Here is an 18053-nt window from a genome sequence, read left to right as displayed (position 1 = left end):
GTCTGTCTTACTGCAGTTGTACAGGGTCTTGGTGAGGCCACACCTTGAATATTGTGCAGAGTTTTGGTCCCCTAATCTGAGGAAGGACATTCTTGCTATTGAGGGAGTGCAGTGAAGGTTCACCAGACTGATTCCCGGGATGGCAGGACTGACCTATGAAAAAAGACTGGATCGACTAGGCTTATATTCATTGGAATTTAGAAGAATGAGAGGGGATCTCATAGAAACATATAAAATTCTGACGGGATTGAACGGGTTAGATGCAGGAAGAATGTTCCCGATGTTTGGGAAGTCCAGAACCAGGGGTTACAGTCAAAGGATAAGGGGTAAGCCATTTAGGACTGAGATGAGGAGAAACTTCTTCTTTCAGAGAATTGTGAACCTGGGGAATTCTCTACCGGAGAGTTGTTGAGGCCAGTTCGTTAGATATAGTTCAAAGGGAGTTTGATGTGGCCCTTACGGCTAAAGGGATCAAGGGGTATGGAGAGAAAGCAGAAATGGGGTACTGAAGTTGCATGATATTGAATGGTGGTGTAGGCTCGAAGGGCCAAATGGTCTACTCCTGCAGCTATTTTCTATGTTTCTAACCTTGATAGGTTTTGACAGGTTATTCAATTGTGCGAAGTATTGCAGCTAAGCATAGTCCCGTTCTCGGCTGATATCCTCTTACTTTTCCAGCACGGGTCATTCGTGAGCGATTGGAAGAGAAACCCTGGTTGATTTGGCCCTAAGTCCCTGCTCCCTAGCATAAGGGGTTGCTGGTCAATTTTAGTGTCCTGTTTCCAGCCCGCTCAGATCAGCTAATTTGCTATCAACCAGAAATCAAACTTGTGGCTATGCTCCTTAATTTACAGTCAGCGACGAAGCAAAGGCGCTTGCAACTGGCCCCGAAGAATGCTTCCAAAGTGATCACTCCAACTCTGTTATGAGAAGTTTGCCTTTTTTGACGTGTAATTGACTGCAGTAGTGTAAATAAAGGATTTCTATGGCGATGCTGTTGTGACGTCAACAAGCTGTCTATGTAGACTATCACATTGAAGAATACTCGCAGACAGCAAACCAGGAAATGAGAAGCTGTTTTTATCCGGACTTCTTAAAAATGTTAAGAGAACAAAATAAAGATCGTGACAAAGGTTAAATTTTTTTTAATTTTAAATTTTTACATTTTTTTATCATAATGGATAAATTTGACAGTCTACAAATATAAAAATTAGTTTTTCAGGACTAGAACATAGAAACATAGAAAATAGGTGCAGGAGTAGGCCATTCGGCCCTTCGAGCCTGCACCGCCATTCAATAAGATCATGGCTGATCATTCCCTCAGTACCCCTTTCTTGCTTTCTCTCCATACCCCTTGATCCCAGCGGCAGTTGGTGAGAGGCGGGAGCGGCCTATAAAGACCCAGCGGCAGATCGAGAGCCAGCGGCAGTTGGTGAGAGGCGCGAGCGGCCTATAAAGGCCCAGCGGGAGATCGAGAGTCAGCGGCAGTTGGTGAGAGGCGGGAGCGGCCTATAAAAGGCCCAGCGGGAGATCGAGGAGGCGGGAGCTCGGAGCAGCGCGAGTCCGGGGTTGGCGAGAGGCCTATAAAGGCCAGCGGTAGCCGAGCAGTTCGAGCAGTCAGTCGAGGAGGCGGGAGCTCGGAGCAGCGCGAGTCCGGGGTCGGCGAGAGGCCTATAAAGGCCAGCGGGAGTCGAGCAGTTCGAGCAGTCAGTCGAGGAGGCGGGAGCTCGGAGCAGCGCGAGTCCGGGGTCGGCGAGAGGCGTGCCGGTGCAGCTACAGGGAGAAGGCAAAGAAAGAAACAAAGGTGACGTCACAGCATAGGGAGTAAGTGATTGGCTGATGATTGGTGAGTAGTTTTTATTTTTCTTCTTATATTAGTCAGTAACTTTTAACATTGTTGTTGCCAATTTAAGTGTATCTAAGGGTTCAGTCATGGCAGGAGAGCTCGGTCGGGTGTTATGCTCCTCCTGTACCATGTGGGAACTCAGGGATACTTCCGGTGTCCCTGACGACTACGTGTGCGGGAAGTGTGTCCACCTCAAGCTCCTGACTGTCCGCGTTACGGAATTGGAGCTGAGGGTGGATTCACTCTGGAGCATCCACGATGCTGAGAATGACGTGAGTATCACGTGTAGTGAGTTGGTCTTACCGCAGGGAAAGGGTCCACAGCCAGATAGGGAATGGAAGACCAGCAGGAAGAGTAGTGCAAGGAAGGTAGTGCAGGGGTCCCCTGCGGTCATCCCCCTGCAAAACAGATACACCGTTTTGAGTACTGTTGAGGGGAATGACTCATCAGGGGAGGGCAGCAGCAGCCAAGTTCATGGCACCGTGGCTGGCTCTGCTGCACAGGAGGGCAAGAAAAAGAGTGGGACAGCAATAGTGATCGGGGATTCAATGGTGAGGGGGATAGATAGGCGTTTCTGCGGCCGCGACCGAGACTCCAGGATGGTATGTTGCCTCCCTGGTGCAAGGGTCAAGGATGTCTCGGAGCGGGTGCAGGACATTCTGAAATGGGAGGGAGAACAGCCAGTTGTCGTGGTGCACATTGGTACCAACGACATAGGTAAAAAAAGGGATGAGGTCCTACGAAACGAATTTAAGGAGCTAGGAGCTAAATTAAAAAGTAGGACCTCAAAAGTAGTAATCTCGGGATTGCTACCAGTGCCACGTGCTAGTCAGAGTAGGAATCGCAGGATAGCGCAGATGAATACGTGGCTTGAGCAGTGGTGCAGCAGGGAGGGATTCAAATTCCTGGGGCATTGGGACCGGTTCTGGGGGAGGTGGGACCAGTACAAACCGGACGGTCTGCACCTGGGCAGGACCGGAACCAATGTCGTAGGGGGAGTGTTTGCTAGTGCTGTTGGGGAGGATTTAAACTAATATGGCAGGGGGATGGGAACCAATGCAGGGAGACCGAGGGAAACAAAAAGGAGGCAAAAGCAAAAGACAGAAAGGAGATGAGGAAAAGTGGAGGGCAGAGAAACCCAAGGCAAAGAAAAAAAAAAGGGCCACTGTACAGCAAAATTCTAAAAGGACAAAGGGTGTTAAAAGAACAAGCCTGAAGGCTTTGTGTCTTAATGCAAGGAGTATCCGCAATAAGGTGGATGAATTAATTGTGCAAATAGATGTTAACAAATATGATGTGATTGGGATTACGGAGACGTGGCTCCAGGATGATCAGGGCTGGGAACTCAACATTCAGGGGTATTCAACATTCAGGAAGGATAGAATAAAAGGAAAAGGAGGTGGGGTAGCATTGCTGGTTAAAGAGGAGATTAATGCAATAGTTAGGAAAGACATTAGCTTGGATGATGTGGAATCTATATGGGTAGAGCTGCAGAACACCAAAGGGCAAAAAACGTTAGTAGGAGTTGTGTACAGACCTCCAAACAGTAATAGGGATGTTGGGGAGGGCATCAAACAGGAAATTAGGGGTGCATGCAATAAAGGTGTAGCAGTTATAATGGGTGACTTTAATACGCACATAGATTGGGCTAGCCAAACTGGAAGCAATACGGTGGAGGAGGATTTCCTGGAGTGCATAAGGGATGGTTTTCTAGACCAATATGTTGAGGAACCAACTAGGGGGGAGGCCATCTTAGACTGGGTGTTGTGTAATGAGAGAGGATTAATTAGCAATCTCATTGTGCGAGGCCCCTTGGGGAAGAGTGACCATAATATGGTGGAATTCTGCATTAGGATGGAGAATGAAACAGTAAATTCAGAGACCATGGTCCAGAACTTAAAGAAGGGTAACTTTGAAGGTATGAGGCGTGAATTAGCTAGGATAGATTGGCGAATGATACTTAGGGGGTTGACTGTGGATGGGCAATGGCAGACATTTAGAGACCGCATGGATGAATTACAACAATTGTACATTCCTGTCTGGCGTAAAAATAAAAAAGGGAAGGTGGCTCAACCGTGGCTATCTAGGGAAATCAGGGATAGTATTAAAGCCAAGGTAGTGGCATACAAATTAGCCAGAAATAGCAGCGAACCCGGGGACTGGGAGAAATTTAGAACTCAGCAGAGGAGGACAAAGGGTTTGATTAGGGCAGGGAAAATGGAGTACGAGAAGAAGCTTGCAGGGAACATTAAGGCGGATTGCAAAAGTTTCTATAGATATGTAAAGAGAAAAAGGTTAGTAAAGACAAACATAGGTCCCCTGCAGTCAGAATCAGGGGAAGTCATAACGGGGAACAAAGAAATGGCAAACCAATTGAGCAAGTACTTTGGTTCGATATTCACTAAGGAGGATACAAACAACCTTCCGGATATAAAAGGGGTCAGAGGGTCTAGTAAGGAGGGGGAACTGAGGGAAATCTTTATTAGTCGGGAAATTGTGTTGGGGAAATTGATGGGATTGAAGGCTGATAAATCCCCAGGGCCTGATGGACTGCATCCCAGAGTACTTAAGGAGGTGGCCTTGGAAATAGCGGATGCATTGACAGTCATTTTCCAACATTCCATTGACTATGGATCAGTTCCTATGGCTACCCTCCACTCCAATGTAACCCCACTTTTTAAAAAAGGAGGGAGAGAGAAAACAGGGAATTATAGACCGGTCAGCCTGACCTCAGTAGTGGGTAAAATGATGGAATCAATTATTAAGGATGTCATAGCAGTGCATTTGGAAAGAGGTGACATGATAGGTCCAAGTCAGCATGGATTTGTGAAAGGGAAATCATGCTTGACAAATCTTCTGGAATTTTTTGAGGATGTTTCCAGTAAAGTGGACAAAGGAGAACCAGTTGATGTGGTATATTTGGACTTTCAGAAGGCTTTCGACAAGGTCCCACACAAGAGATTAATGTGCAAAGTTAAAGCACATGGGATTTGGGGTAGTGTGCTGACGTGGATTGAGAACTGATTGTCAGACAGGAAGCAAAGAGTAGGAGTAAACGGGTACTTTTCAGAATGGCAGGCAGTGACTAGTGGGGTGCCGCAAGGTTCTGTGCTGGGGCCCCAGCTGTTTACATTGTACATTAATGATTTAGACGAGGGGATTAAATGCAGTATCTCCAAATTTGCAGATGACACTAAGTTGGGTGGCAGTGTGAGCTGCGAGGAGGATGCTATGAGGCTGCAGAGTGACTTGGATAGGTTAGGTGAGTGGGCAAATGCATGGCAGATGAAGTATAATGTGGATAAATGTGAGGTTATCCACTTTGGTGGTAAAAACAGAGAGACAGACTATTATCTGAATGGTGACAGATTAGGAAAAGGGAAGGTGCAACGAGACCTGGGTGTCATGGTACATCAGTCATTGAAGGTTAGCATGCAGGTACAGCAGGCGGTTAAGAAAGCAAATGGCATGTTGGCCTTCATAGCGAGGGGATTTGAATACAGAGGCAGGGAGGTGTTGCTACAGTTGTACAGGGCCTTGGTGAGGCCACACCTGGAGTATTGTGTACAGTTTTGGTCTCCTAACTTGAGGAAGGACATTCTTGCTATTGAGGGAGTGCAGTGAAGATTCACCAGACTGATTCCCGGGATGGCGGGACTGACCTATCAAGAAAGACTGGATCAACTGGGCTTGTATTCACTGGAGTTCAGAAGAATGAGAGGGGACCTCATGGAAACGTTTAAAATTCTGACGGGTTTAGACAGGTTAGATGCAGGAAGAATGTTCCCAATGTTGGGGAAGTCCAGAACCAGGGGTCACAGTCTGAGGATAAGGGGTAAGCCATTTAGGACCGAGATGAGGAGAAACTTCTTCACCCAGAGAGTGGTGAACCTGTGGAATTCTCTACCACAGAAAGTAGTTGAGGCCAATTCACTAAATATATTCAAAAGGGAGTTAGATGAAGTCCTTACTACTCGGGGGATCAAGGGTTATGGCGAGAAAGCAGGAAGGGGGTACTGAAGTTTCATGTTCAGCCATGAACTCATTGAATGGCGGTGCAGGCTAGAAGAGCTGAATGGCCTGCTCCTGCACCTATTTTCTATGTTTCTATGTTTCTATCCCCTTAGCCGTAAGGGCCATATCTAACTCCCTCTTGAATATATCCAATGAACTGGCATCAACAACTCTCTGCGGCAGGGAATTCCACAAGTTAACAACTCTGAGTGAAGAAGTTTCTCCTCATCTCAGTCCTAAATGGCTTACCCCTTATCCTAAGACTATGTCCCCTGGTTCTAGACTTCCCCAACATTGGGAACATTCTTCCTGCATCTAACCTGTCCAGTCCCACCAGAATCTTATACGTTTCTGTGAGATGTCCTCTCATCCTTCTAAACTCCAGTGAATAAAGGCCCAGTTGACCCAGTCTCTCCCCGTATGACAGTCCAGCCATCCCGGGAATCAGTCTGGTGAACCTTCGCTGCACTCCCTCAATAGCAAGAACGTCCTTCCTCAGATTAGGAGACCAAAACTTCCTTTTCTATTCCAGTCCTCCAGTTATTAAAGGCTAACATGGCCTCCTTCGGTCCTAACTCGCACCGAGTCCCACTCACCCATCACCCCCTGTGCTCGCTGCTCCGTGTCCTAACTTGCACCGAGTCCCGCTCACCCATTACCCCCTGTGCTCGCTGCCCCATGTCCTAACTCGCACCTAGTCCCGCTCACTCATCCCCCTGTGCTCACTGCCCCGTGTCCTAACTCACACCGAGTCCCGCTCACCCATCACCCCCTGTGCTCGCTGCCCCATGTCCTAACTCGCATCTAGTCCTGCTCACTCATCATCTCCTGTGCTCACTGCCCCGTGTCCTAACTTGCACCGAGTCCCGCTCACCCATCACTCCCTGTGCTCGCCTACCTTCATTGGCTCCCAGTTAAGCAACACCTCGATTTCAAAATTCTCAACCTCGTTTACAAATCCCTCCATGGCCCTCGCCCCCTCCCTATCTCTGTAATCTCCTCCATGCCCTACGTTTGTTTAGCAGTTAAAACCCCCGTTACACCTATTCCAGCAAGGCTTAACATTTAATGGGGTATTTAACAGCAATGTTCGTGCAGAAAAGTCAGCATTTTTGTCAGTTTCCACTGATTGTCGACAATGGGGCGGAGGTCCACAGTGCAGCCAGTGTCGGAGCAGTGAATGACTGATCCCGCAATTTCAGATTTCTGTGTTTAGATGTGCATGTGCTAAATCCTGAAGTTGCGGTCAGTTTCAGAGTGGTAATGACGGTGAACATGGACAGTTTGCCGTCAGGCCCAGAATTTGCAGTGGGTAATATGTGCTTCATTTACCAATTAATCCACCAGCGGGGTTTGGAATATATATTTGGTGCTAACTGATATCTGAAAGCTATTTACAAAACAAACTTTCTAAGGTTTAGAAGAATTACAGAGTATTGTTTTTCTAATCTTCTCAACTGATTTACATTATCATAAATTCATTCAAGTATCTAATTTGTGCTTTATATGATGCTTTCTTTTTGCTTGTATTTCTTGCCATCGGCATGTTTTCCAATGCCCTTTGATGGTTGTAGTGCAATATGACATGGTGTCTGAAGATTTATTACATCTGCAGTGTTACTATTAGTTTTTGTTCCTCTCCTTTATCTCTACAGTACTTAAAATAGACTTTTACTGCTACAAGATACAGTAGCATAGTCCAGAAAATGTTTTCTTTGAAGTGTTCTGCTGTGAAAATTGCAGTACTAACCATTTCATTGTTTGCCTGGGTAATGAAGTAATTAAAGTATTGAATACTGAATTGAGCAGCACCCAGGGTTCTATGCTTTACCTCGACTATATAGTAATTAAATATATAGTAATTAAATATTTTGCCTTCTTAATATTTGTCCATACAAATTGCTTCAGAGGTTTTTTGGGTAATGCCACTGTACTGTAGTCTGGAATTCTGTGTGTAATGTATTTTTATGAAATATTAACTGAAGGTTTTAATTTTCATCCCCTATTGTATTAAAATAGTCGTCATTGTCCTTGGGGACAAGATTGGTATTGGTTTCAGAAATAAAAGTTATTAGTTTTCCCATTGAATCTGAACAGAAATTAGAATTCTTTGTGCGCATTTCATTACATGAATTTTTAAAATTCTGTTCTTGGTCTGAAATGTGAAATGTTCTGTTGAGCTCAATGAATAGAGTAGTCGCAGAAGGTTCATAATAATGATGATAATTATGCTGGGGGCTAGCAAGATTAGCACAGGGCTTTGTGTTGCAAGCAAGTTTTGGTTGAGTGACTGCATTAGATTAAAAACGGCATTGCCCATGAATGCACTGTTTGTCCCACTGGCTGAGGACAAAAGAGTGGCAGAATAAGCATCGTGACAAATTTTTGGTGAGCCAAGCATTTCACCGCCTGATATATAAAGTTGATTTGTGTAGAATTTGTGTGACCTTCGTGTATTGGCATAATACAGCTAACTCTGTTGTTGCTGAGGTAGTGTTTAAAGAGCAGGCGTCACCTTTCCTGTCATTATGGCAAATTAATTGCAATTTTTATTCAGTATTTCAAATTGTTGAGAATGTATTTAAAACAAATCTCTGCACAGGTAGTCAGCAAACAGCACCGTTCAAAAATTGAAAACACCGACTACATTCGTATTGCACCCATCTCCACAGGGATTCTCATATTTCAAAAGAAAACATTAAGTTGTCATGGAAAAGGGAAACCACAAAACCATGGAATTGATGCTCCTGTGCATTGGTAACATTCAGAATGGCTGCCAGATTGTTCACAATCTAGTGCAGTTGTATTTTCCTACATTACAACAGTGACTACACTTCAAAAGTACTTCATCGACTTGCATTTATATAGCCCCTTTCATGACCACCGGGCGTTTCAAAACGCTTTACAGCCAATGAAGTACTTTTGGAGTGCAGTCACTGTTGTAATGTGGCACACACAGCAAGCTCCCACACAAAGCAATGTGATAATGACTAGATAATCTGTTTTTGTTATGTTGATTGAGGGATAAATATTGATCAGGACATGAGTAAAGTGCGTTGGGACATCCTGAGGTCGTGAAAGACACTACATAAATGCAAGTCTTTCTTCCTTTGTATATCTCTCTCAAGTTGTACTTGAATGAAATATAATTGATTTATGCACTTGACAGATTGTCATACTTAAAGATGGAAAATTGTGTCAAATTATTTTCGTAAGATTTTGTCTATTCTATATGCAGTGACATAAAGCACTCATCTGGTTAATTCGTGCTATCAATGCATGTTAGTTTTCAATGCTATTTCCATAAAGCCAACTGACACTGCCATTTACTTCTACATAGTTAGTATTCAGCAAATAGAAATTGTTTCCAGACTCCTTTTGATGCATTATAATTTAACAATTGCATCAGAAATGATTAAGGACAAAAATAAAGGGGAACAGCTATGTTGTGTGGTAAAGGCCTGATTGTGATATATCACATAGCTTGCTTTCTGGTACATGGAGTCCCCCTTGTGATCCTCACCCTGACACTGAAGTTTGAAGTATCTTGCAGCTGTTTGCATCACCAATGCGTTTACAATCAGTGCACATATACAGCAGAGTTCATACACCAGGAAACTCTGAATCTGCAAACTGTACATAAAGCACATTGCTGTGCAGACTTGCAGTACCATATCTGTACACTGTATCAATGATTCCCTATAAAAACCTTTGTTTAATCCCTTGAAATTGAATTTTTATTAACCTGTTGAGTACTGAAAGACTGTTCTGTTTTGAAAATGTGTTGCAGTTTCTTTTTTGCAAAGTCCAAATCTGTTTTCTTACTAATTTCTCAAGCGATGTTTTTAATAGAATTCAAGAACCTTTGTTTCATTCGGTATTCTGAGAATAAAAGTTACAATTCACAATTGCAAATAATATTACTGCAGCACTCCCTCCACTTCTAAAAGTGCTAAAAATCCTTTATTTTATAATAAATCTAACTCCCAAAACTGAAATTGGTTCATAAGATTGAGCTTAATTGGTGTCTCAAGTTTGTATATTTTGATCCAATTATTCACGGGAGTTTATTGCACATCAATATTTCCTTTATTGAAGTATGCATTAATTAGGCAAGTGCCTCAATGCAGCCAATTATACAAATTAACGGATGGGTGTGAATCATTCGAAAATACTTAAGTGCATGGTTTGACAGATGTGAAATATCAGTTAGGTTTGTAGAGAGTTGCAGTATCCTAAAGAGAGCTCAAGATTAGAGTTGTACTGCACTCTTTGCAAATTCAAACCAGTGTGAACCAGCTTCCTAGAAGGGTCTGGCACTTCAACATTCAGGTGCCGAGTAATCTTCCGAGTTATACTGCTACTTGTGCATTGATGTAGATCCAAAACCATTTTGCAGTGATGAGAAAGTAGCAGTATAACTTTGCTCTACAATGGCTATTCTTTCAAACTTCTTTAGCACTATAATATTGTTTTATAAACCCAGCAATTCAGGATTTTGTTTGAACAACTTGTGTCAAAAAATTGAAATGAATCTAAACAAAGATACTTGGCAAAGTAATTTGATTTTAAACTTGAACATTTAAACACTCTGTATTGAAAAATTATAGTTGAATTATTCATTGACATCTAGTCACATCAGCTTAAATGCACCAACCTAAATTGACCTAGGTGCCAATGGTGGATTTTGCATACCAAGTTGAATTTATCCAGTCCTTTTTTTAATATGTTTTTGCACATCGAAGATTAGAAAAATCTGTGATGGTAAATAGAATAGTTCCTCTCTTTGGATACTCATAGGAACAGGAGTAGGCTATTCAGCCCCATGAGCCTGCTCCGCCATTCAATTAGATCATGGTTGATCTGCACTGCAACTCCTGGGTCACCTATTACATGGTTAATTTCAGAGTAAAGCTCTCTCTACTCTTCCCCAACAATGTTCTTAAGCCCTGGAAGAGTTTACAAATTTTTCCCCATGGCATCTATCTTTCTGTCTTCTCTGAGTGACTTTTGTCACTTTATTTTGTGTTAGATTAGTGCTTTGTGCTGCATACTTGTGCACACTACACTGCATTGAGACTATACAAACTAATTTCATATGTGACCCTTATAGCCAACAGGAAGGCAAAACATTCATCCTGTCCTTCTGGACTATATTTGGACTCTGGCTCTCAAGGTGAAAGGGTAGTGTATGAACACTCAGTGCCAACCAGTCCCAAAGATTGTCTGACTGTAAAGAGATTGGTCTGTAAAATGAAGGTTAAGACAGCACCTATCTTGACGTTCGGTTGCTTTTATTGATTTTAAAAATAAACCGTTGATTAAAACCACTCTGTAATTATGTACATTGTATGGTGCAATGTGTTCTCATCCTTAATGTGAAGAGCTTGTATCTAATTCTGTAAAACCAGTTTATAGCTACATTGGCAGGAAACAATACAGCAAAATATATTCTGGGATACTAAAAGAGGCACTGAAGCTTTCTTATAATTAACTTTCCTTCAGTTTGTGCATGCAAGTACCTAATGACAAGGCGAATGCAACAAATGAGACTTTATAATATGGTAGAATTCTTTATTAAGATGGAGAGTGACACAGTTAATTCGGAAACTACGGTCCTGAACTTAAGGAAAGGTAACTTCGACGATATGAGGCGTGAATTGGCTAGAATAGACTGGCAAAGGATACTTAAAGGGTTGACGGTGGATAAGCAATGGCAAACATTAAAGATCACATGGATGAACTTTAGCAATTGTACATACCTGTCTGGAGTAAGAATAAAACTGGGAAGGTGGCTCAACCATGGCTAACAAGGGAAATTAAGGATAGTGTTAAAGCCAAGGAAGAGGCTGGAAAAAGCAACAAACCTGAGGACTGGGAGACATTTAGAATTCAACAGAGGAAGACTAAGGGTTTAATTAAGAGGGGGAAGATAGAGTACGAAAGGAAGCTTGCAGGAAACATAAAAACTGACTGCAAAAGCTTCTATAAATATGTGAAGAGAAAAAGATTAGTGAAGACAAACGTAGGTCCCTTGCAGTTGGATTCAGGTGAATTTATAATGGGGAACAAAGAAATGGCAGACCAATTGAACAAATACTTCGATTTTAAACTTGAACATTTAAACACTCTGAATAATTCAACTATAATTTTTCAATACATTGACATCTAGTCACATCAGTTTAAATGCACCAACTTAAATTGACCTAGGTGCCAATGGTGGATTTTGCATACCAAGTTGAATTTATCCAGTCCTTTTTTAAATATTTTTGCACATCGAAGATTAGAATCTGGGATTCACGATGGAAGACACAAATAACCTTCCGAATGTACTAGGGGACAGAAGGTCTAATGAGAAGGAGGAACTGAAGGATATCCTTATCAGGCGGGAAATTGTGTTAGGGAAATTGATGGCATTGAAGGTTGATAAATCCCCGGGGCCTGATAGTCTGCATCCCAGAGTACTTGAGGAAGTGGCCCTAGAAATAGTGGATGCATTGTTGATCATTTTCCAACAGTCCATTGACTGGAGGGTAGCTAATGTAAAACCACTTTTTTTTAAAAAGGAGGGAGAGAGAAAACGGGTAATTATAGACCGGTTAGCCTGACATCAGTAGTGGGGAAAATGTTGGAATCAATAATTGAGGATGAAATAGCAGCGCATTTGGAAAGCAGTGACAGGATTGGACCAAGTCAGCATGGATTTATGAAAGGGAAATCATGCTTGACGAATCTTCTGGAATTTTTTGAGGATGTAACTAGCAGAGTGGACAAGGAGAACCAGTGGATGTGGTGTATTTGGACTTTCAAAAGGCTTTTGACAAGGTCCAGAACAAGAGATTGGAGTGCAAAATCAAAGCGCATGGTATCGGGGGTAATGTACTGATGTGGATAGAAAACTGGTTGGCAGACAGGAAGCAGAGAGTCGAGATAAACGGGTCCTTTTCAGAATGGCAGGCAGTGACTAGTGGAGTGCCGCAGGGCTCAGTGCTGGGACCTCAGCTCTTTACAATATACATTAACGATTTAGATGAAGGAATCGAGAGTAATATCTCCATGTTTGCGGATGATACTAAACTAGGTGGCGGTGTGACCTGTGAGGACGACGCTAAGAGGCTGCAGGGTGACTTGGACAGGTTAGGTGAGTGGGCAAATGCATGGCAGATGCAGTATAATGTGGATAAATGTGAGGTTATCCATTTTGGGGGCAAAAACATGAAGGCAGAATATTATCTGAATGGTGGCAGATTAGGAAAAGGGGAGGTGCAACGAGACCTGGGTGTCATGGTTCATCAGTCACTGAAAGTGGGCATGCAGGTACAGCAGGCGGTGAAGAAGGCAAATGGTATGTTGGCCTTCGTAGCTAGGGGATTTGAGTCTAGGAGCAGGGAGGTCTTACTGCAGTTGTACAGGGCCTTGGTGAGGTCTCACCTGGAATATTGTGTTCAGTTTTGGTCTCCAAATCTGAGGAAGGACGTTCTTGCTATTGAGGGTGTGCAGCGAAGGTTCACCAGACTGATTCCAGGGATGGCTGGGCTGTCATATGAGGAGAGACTGGACCAACTGGGCCTTTATTCACAGGATTTTAGAAGGATGAGAGGGGATGTCATAGAAACTTAAGATTCTGATGGGACTGGACAGGTTAGATGCGGGAAGAATGTTCCCGATGTTGGGGAAGTCCAGAACCAGGGGACACAGTCTTAGGATAAGGGGTAGGCCATTTAGGACTGAGATGAGGAAAAACTTCTTCACTCAGAGTTGTTAACCTGTGGAATTCCCTGCCGCAGAAAGTTGTTGATTCCAGTTCATTGGATATATTCAAGAGGGAGTTAGATATGGCCCTTAAGGCGAAGGGGATCAAGGGGTATGGAGAAAAAGCAGGAAACGGGTACTGGGGGAATGATCAGCCATGATCTTATTGAATGGTGGTGCAGGCTCGAAGGGCCGAATGGCCCACTCCTGCACCTATTTTCTATGTTTCTATGTTTAATTGTCTTAAATGATTTAAACTCTGACAGTGCAGTATACTATAAATGTCAGAATAACTCCTAAACATAATAGCGCAGGAAACCGATAAGACAAACTTAACACTTGATATAATAGCTTGTCCGAAAACAGTTGGATAAGGGAAAATGTTAGCTCACAGGGCTACTTGTGGCTTCTCTCACGAGCTTTTCTAAATAGTTTAACTTTAGCTTAATTTCTTCCATTACCAAGTATGTTTGCTTTTCTTTCCGTATTTTTTGTTACGGGTAGTATGTTTCCATTTTTTCCCTTTCCTACTAGTTGCTCTGCTTCCTTAAAACTGGGTGCTCTGACAAGCATGATAATGATCCTATTGCATTTATCTCTGAATGCTGGCATATGGCCTTGCAAACTGGGTCAGACATAGTTTGGGAGGGAAAGCGTGAATATACAGCTGCAATTCGACAGTAGGCTTGGGGAAAGGATTTTTAAAATTTCTGAATCAATGACTTAGTGTTATACATTGTTGCAGTGGAATTGCTATATTGATTCTGCTGCCAACCACCTAGTACTAAGACCAAGTATTCCTTCAGACTTTTTTGTGCAGTGCTACTCTGCTGCATATATTTTCCACGAAAAAATGTTGTCAAGGTTAGGACTTTTATGTTCTCCAAGTTGGGCATTGAGTGCATAAGACAGTGTTGCATGAAATTCAATAGCAGCAATATGTGTTAATTGTTGATATTTAATTGGGAACTGAGATATTTATACCAAGGAGCAAGGAGAGCGAGCTACAAAAGTCTGTCCTGCAGGTGGAATAAATTCTGTGTGTATTAAAATATTTTTTGAGACAACCTCTTTAAACTGCTATATTTTCTCCCCTTATCTTTTTCTCTTATGCATAAGAGTAAGGTCAAGAACCAGTGGGTGATCTGACTGCTATTGCTCTGATATCATCACGTTGAGAATTGTTTAAAGAGCACCCAGTAAATTCTCTTTCCTGTGTGGAATCACAGCTTCAGTAGAGTAGGAGGTCCCTGTTACCGACCTACATCACACCATAATGCACCCCTCTAGAAAATGTAAATTATTTTTTATTGTCTTTTAACCCCATGCAGTTGCCTTTCTAATTGAACACATGTCAATCTGTGATATTGTAGGCGTTACGACATGACCATTCCAATCTTGCAAGTCTGTGTTTTCTATTGGCTAAATAAAACATTTAAATTGGTTGTCAGTCAATGAAAACCATATTTTTTTTAATATGCGCCCATTTCCAAGATGGCAGGTGGGAACCAGAAAAAAAGTATGTAAAGCATTTGAAGAAAAATAAGATGGAAAAAAAGTAAAGTTTGAAAAAGAGTGGGAAGGATAGAGTAGTGTGGGGAAAATAGGACTGCAGAGCGAACAGAATTGCATTTGCTGCATTTATTTTTAGATAAAATTGCATTTTCATTATTTAATTTAGTGTTAACATTACAGATATACAGCTATATTCATGTTCTCGGTAACTTTATTGTAATGCTATGTTCAGCCTCATGGTGTGTGAGCTGAAAACAGAAAGCTAGTTGGTCCACAGTGATTGGACCTTTCTCCAGTCTGAGTGTTGGTGAGGCCTGTTAGAAGTATATAGGATGCTCGAATACTGTTTGAACTCTATGCAGATGTGAGTGGCCATCATATTGAGCAATTGGCATTCAGCCCGTGCACAGAATGAATATGCCTTGATTATTTCCGGTTTATTTTTATTGCTAGATTTTTGTTAGGCATAGGTATTAAGGGTTGTGGAACCAAGGCGGGTAGATGGGGTTAGGATACAGATCAGCCATGATCTAATTGAATGGTGCAAAAGGCTCGAGGGGCCGAATGGCTTACCCCTGTGCCTGTGTACCTATATGTTCCTATTCCCTCGACCTGATGATCTCCAGCTTTAAAAGCTTTGAGTTGAAAATACACAACCCTGACCCTTCTTATGCTTGTCTTCTGTTCAGAGTTTAATCGTTCAGCTGCACCGTGATTTTTTTGTAGTGTACAACCTCCGTGCCCCTCGAACCCTAATGCGACCTGCAGAAGAATGTTGGCAAACCTGCCGATCTCTCTGGAAAATGTCGTCCAGTTGCTCGGGTCTTTATTATTGATTTTCTCTATGGGTTGACTGATGACCATTCTCAAAAGCCAGAATTTCTGCTTCCCCACTCTTCTTTTGCTGTGTATATGCAGGTGCTGTTTTAGTTGTTATTCTGGGGTTGTGTGTCTGAGAGAGCTCCTGGCATTTAAACTAAATCTGATTCTTTTATCCAAGTTGCAGACCAGTAAATCCAAGATAAAAGCAGAACATGCTGGAAACACTCAGCAGGTTAGGCAGCATCTGCGGAGAGAACCAGATAACTTTTTTGGTCGATAACCTTTCATCAGTAATTCCAAGAACTACGTTTTCGAGTCTGCTATCTGCATAAACGCCATGGCCCATGGACACTGGTCTTCCACAATCCAAACTAATACATTTTGTTCACAGTGGCTAGCAGAGTTGCATTGGTGGAGGTTAGAGTGCAGCGACCAGCAGGGAAAGGGAAAAGTGGCCTGGAGGCTGCAGCTTAATTCCTGCGTGGCAGAAAAGAAAACCCCCTTTCTGGAGAATAAATTTAATTAGTATGGGTTTGATCTTTCAACAGCGCTCTATGTTTTCAGTCTGTGTCACTCATGGGGCACGATAGTGGCAACCTGTGTGTACTGTACCAGGAGATAATATGCCAACCCCTTCCTCCCCCTCCCCAGATGTTTGGAATGGTTGGTCCTGTATTGTGAATTGGAGAAACATCTTTGTTGTGTGGAAGCAGAGGAGCTTTTGAAATTCAGGAAGATTATCCAGAGTTGCTGAACTTGGTGCAGGCATTTTGCAAAATAGTCATGATAAATCCCACTCCACTGCCTTGATCACCATGTTTTTGAAGATTGAAATTTAAAGTGTGCTCATGTTATCCAACAGTTAAAGAATGTGATACTGAGCAAAAATATCCTAAATTTGACCCCTCTCATATATATTGTGAAGTTATGTTAGAATTTGCATATTGTGCAGTTGAAGCTAAGCAGTTCAGGAGAAAGCTGATATTCCGCAATCTTCTGGTCTCTTAAGTTGTCAGTTTATTCATTAGATAGTATTATCATAATTTATATACTTTGAAACAGATCTTGAGTTTTAAAAGTTGAACAAGTTTTTTTTTAAGTACATGATTCACCTGGTGTGGTGAGTGACAGAGCAGAGCAAGTGAGTTGGTGCTTCTCTATACTGCCCTTTGTTATTCCACTTAGAAATTTACAGCAACGGTTAATGGCACAGCTAAGTAAGCTAAGCAGATAATCACTTGGGTAACACAATAGAAAACCCAGTGCAACTGAATTGTAATAATAGTACAAACAGAAAAGATAAAGCCTGCAAAAGTAGTGGGTTTCGGAAATCATGATTTGACTGCTATATCCACATGATCACTACAAATGATGGTCACTTAAACTATTATGTGTGTGTGTGTGTTTGGAGAACTGTGTGTTACTGGGAATTAAACACAAAGTTTGAGCATTTGGGCTTTATCTCTGATGACAGCGCAGCGAGCACTATTGATCAGCAGCAATATTCAGAAGCCCAGTAAATAAGAGGCCTAAATAGATGCTAATGCAATTGAAACTGAAGATGAACACGGGGTACTTAATATTCGGAACGATTACTTCCTCCAAGTATTCACAAGGGAAGGCATGAACAACATGCCCGCTCCAAAGATAACCAAAGTAAAATTAATGACTTTGATTATAACAAAATAAATAAATCTCCAGGGACAGATGATATTTATCTGAGTGCTGAAAGAGATTGAGGAGGAGATATGTGATAATTATTTTGAGGGAGTCACTGGAAACTGGGGAGTTACCGATAGATTGGAAACGGGCCATTATAAAGATAAAACAGACAACTACAGCCTCAATAGTCTGCCTTCCATCCATATAAAATAATGGGATTGATAACCAGTAGTAAGTTTGAAAATTATCTGTGCAACAATAACGTAGTAAAAAATACCCAACATAGATTCAGAAAGGAAAGATCCTGCCAGATCAACCTCTTTGAATTCTTTGAGGTAGGGCCATCTCAAATGGATTATGGAAAGCCCTGTAACATAGTGCAGCTAGACTTCCAAAAGACATTTGACAAAGTTCCATATGAAAGGCCATTAGTTTAACTCAA

The 18053-nt window shown here is 42.2% G+C and overlaps 1 protein-coding gene across 7 annotated transcripts in view; it reads left to right on the top strand.

Annotated features, from left to right (window-relative positions):
* Positions 1-18053, top strand: part of LOC139273333 (KH domain-containing RNA-binding protein QKI) — a 635187-nt gene that overhangs the window by 133638 nt on the left and 483496 nt on the right. The window lies entirely within an intron of this gene.

Source organism: Pristiophorus japonicus, chromosome 9 (genome assembly GCF_044704955.1).
Source record: "Pristiophorus japonicus isolate sPriJap1 chromosome 9, sPriJap1.hap1, whole genome shotgun sequence".
NCBI classification, from domain to species: Eukaryota; Metazoa; Chordata; class Chondrichthyes; family Pristiophoridae; genus Pristiophorus; species Pristiophorus japonicus.
This window is presented reverse-complemented; position numbering and strand designations above follow the sequence as displayed.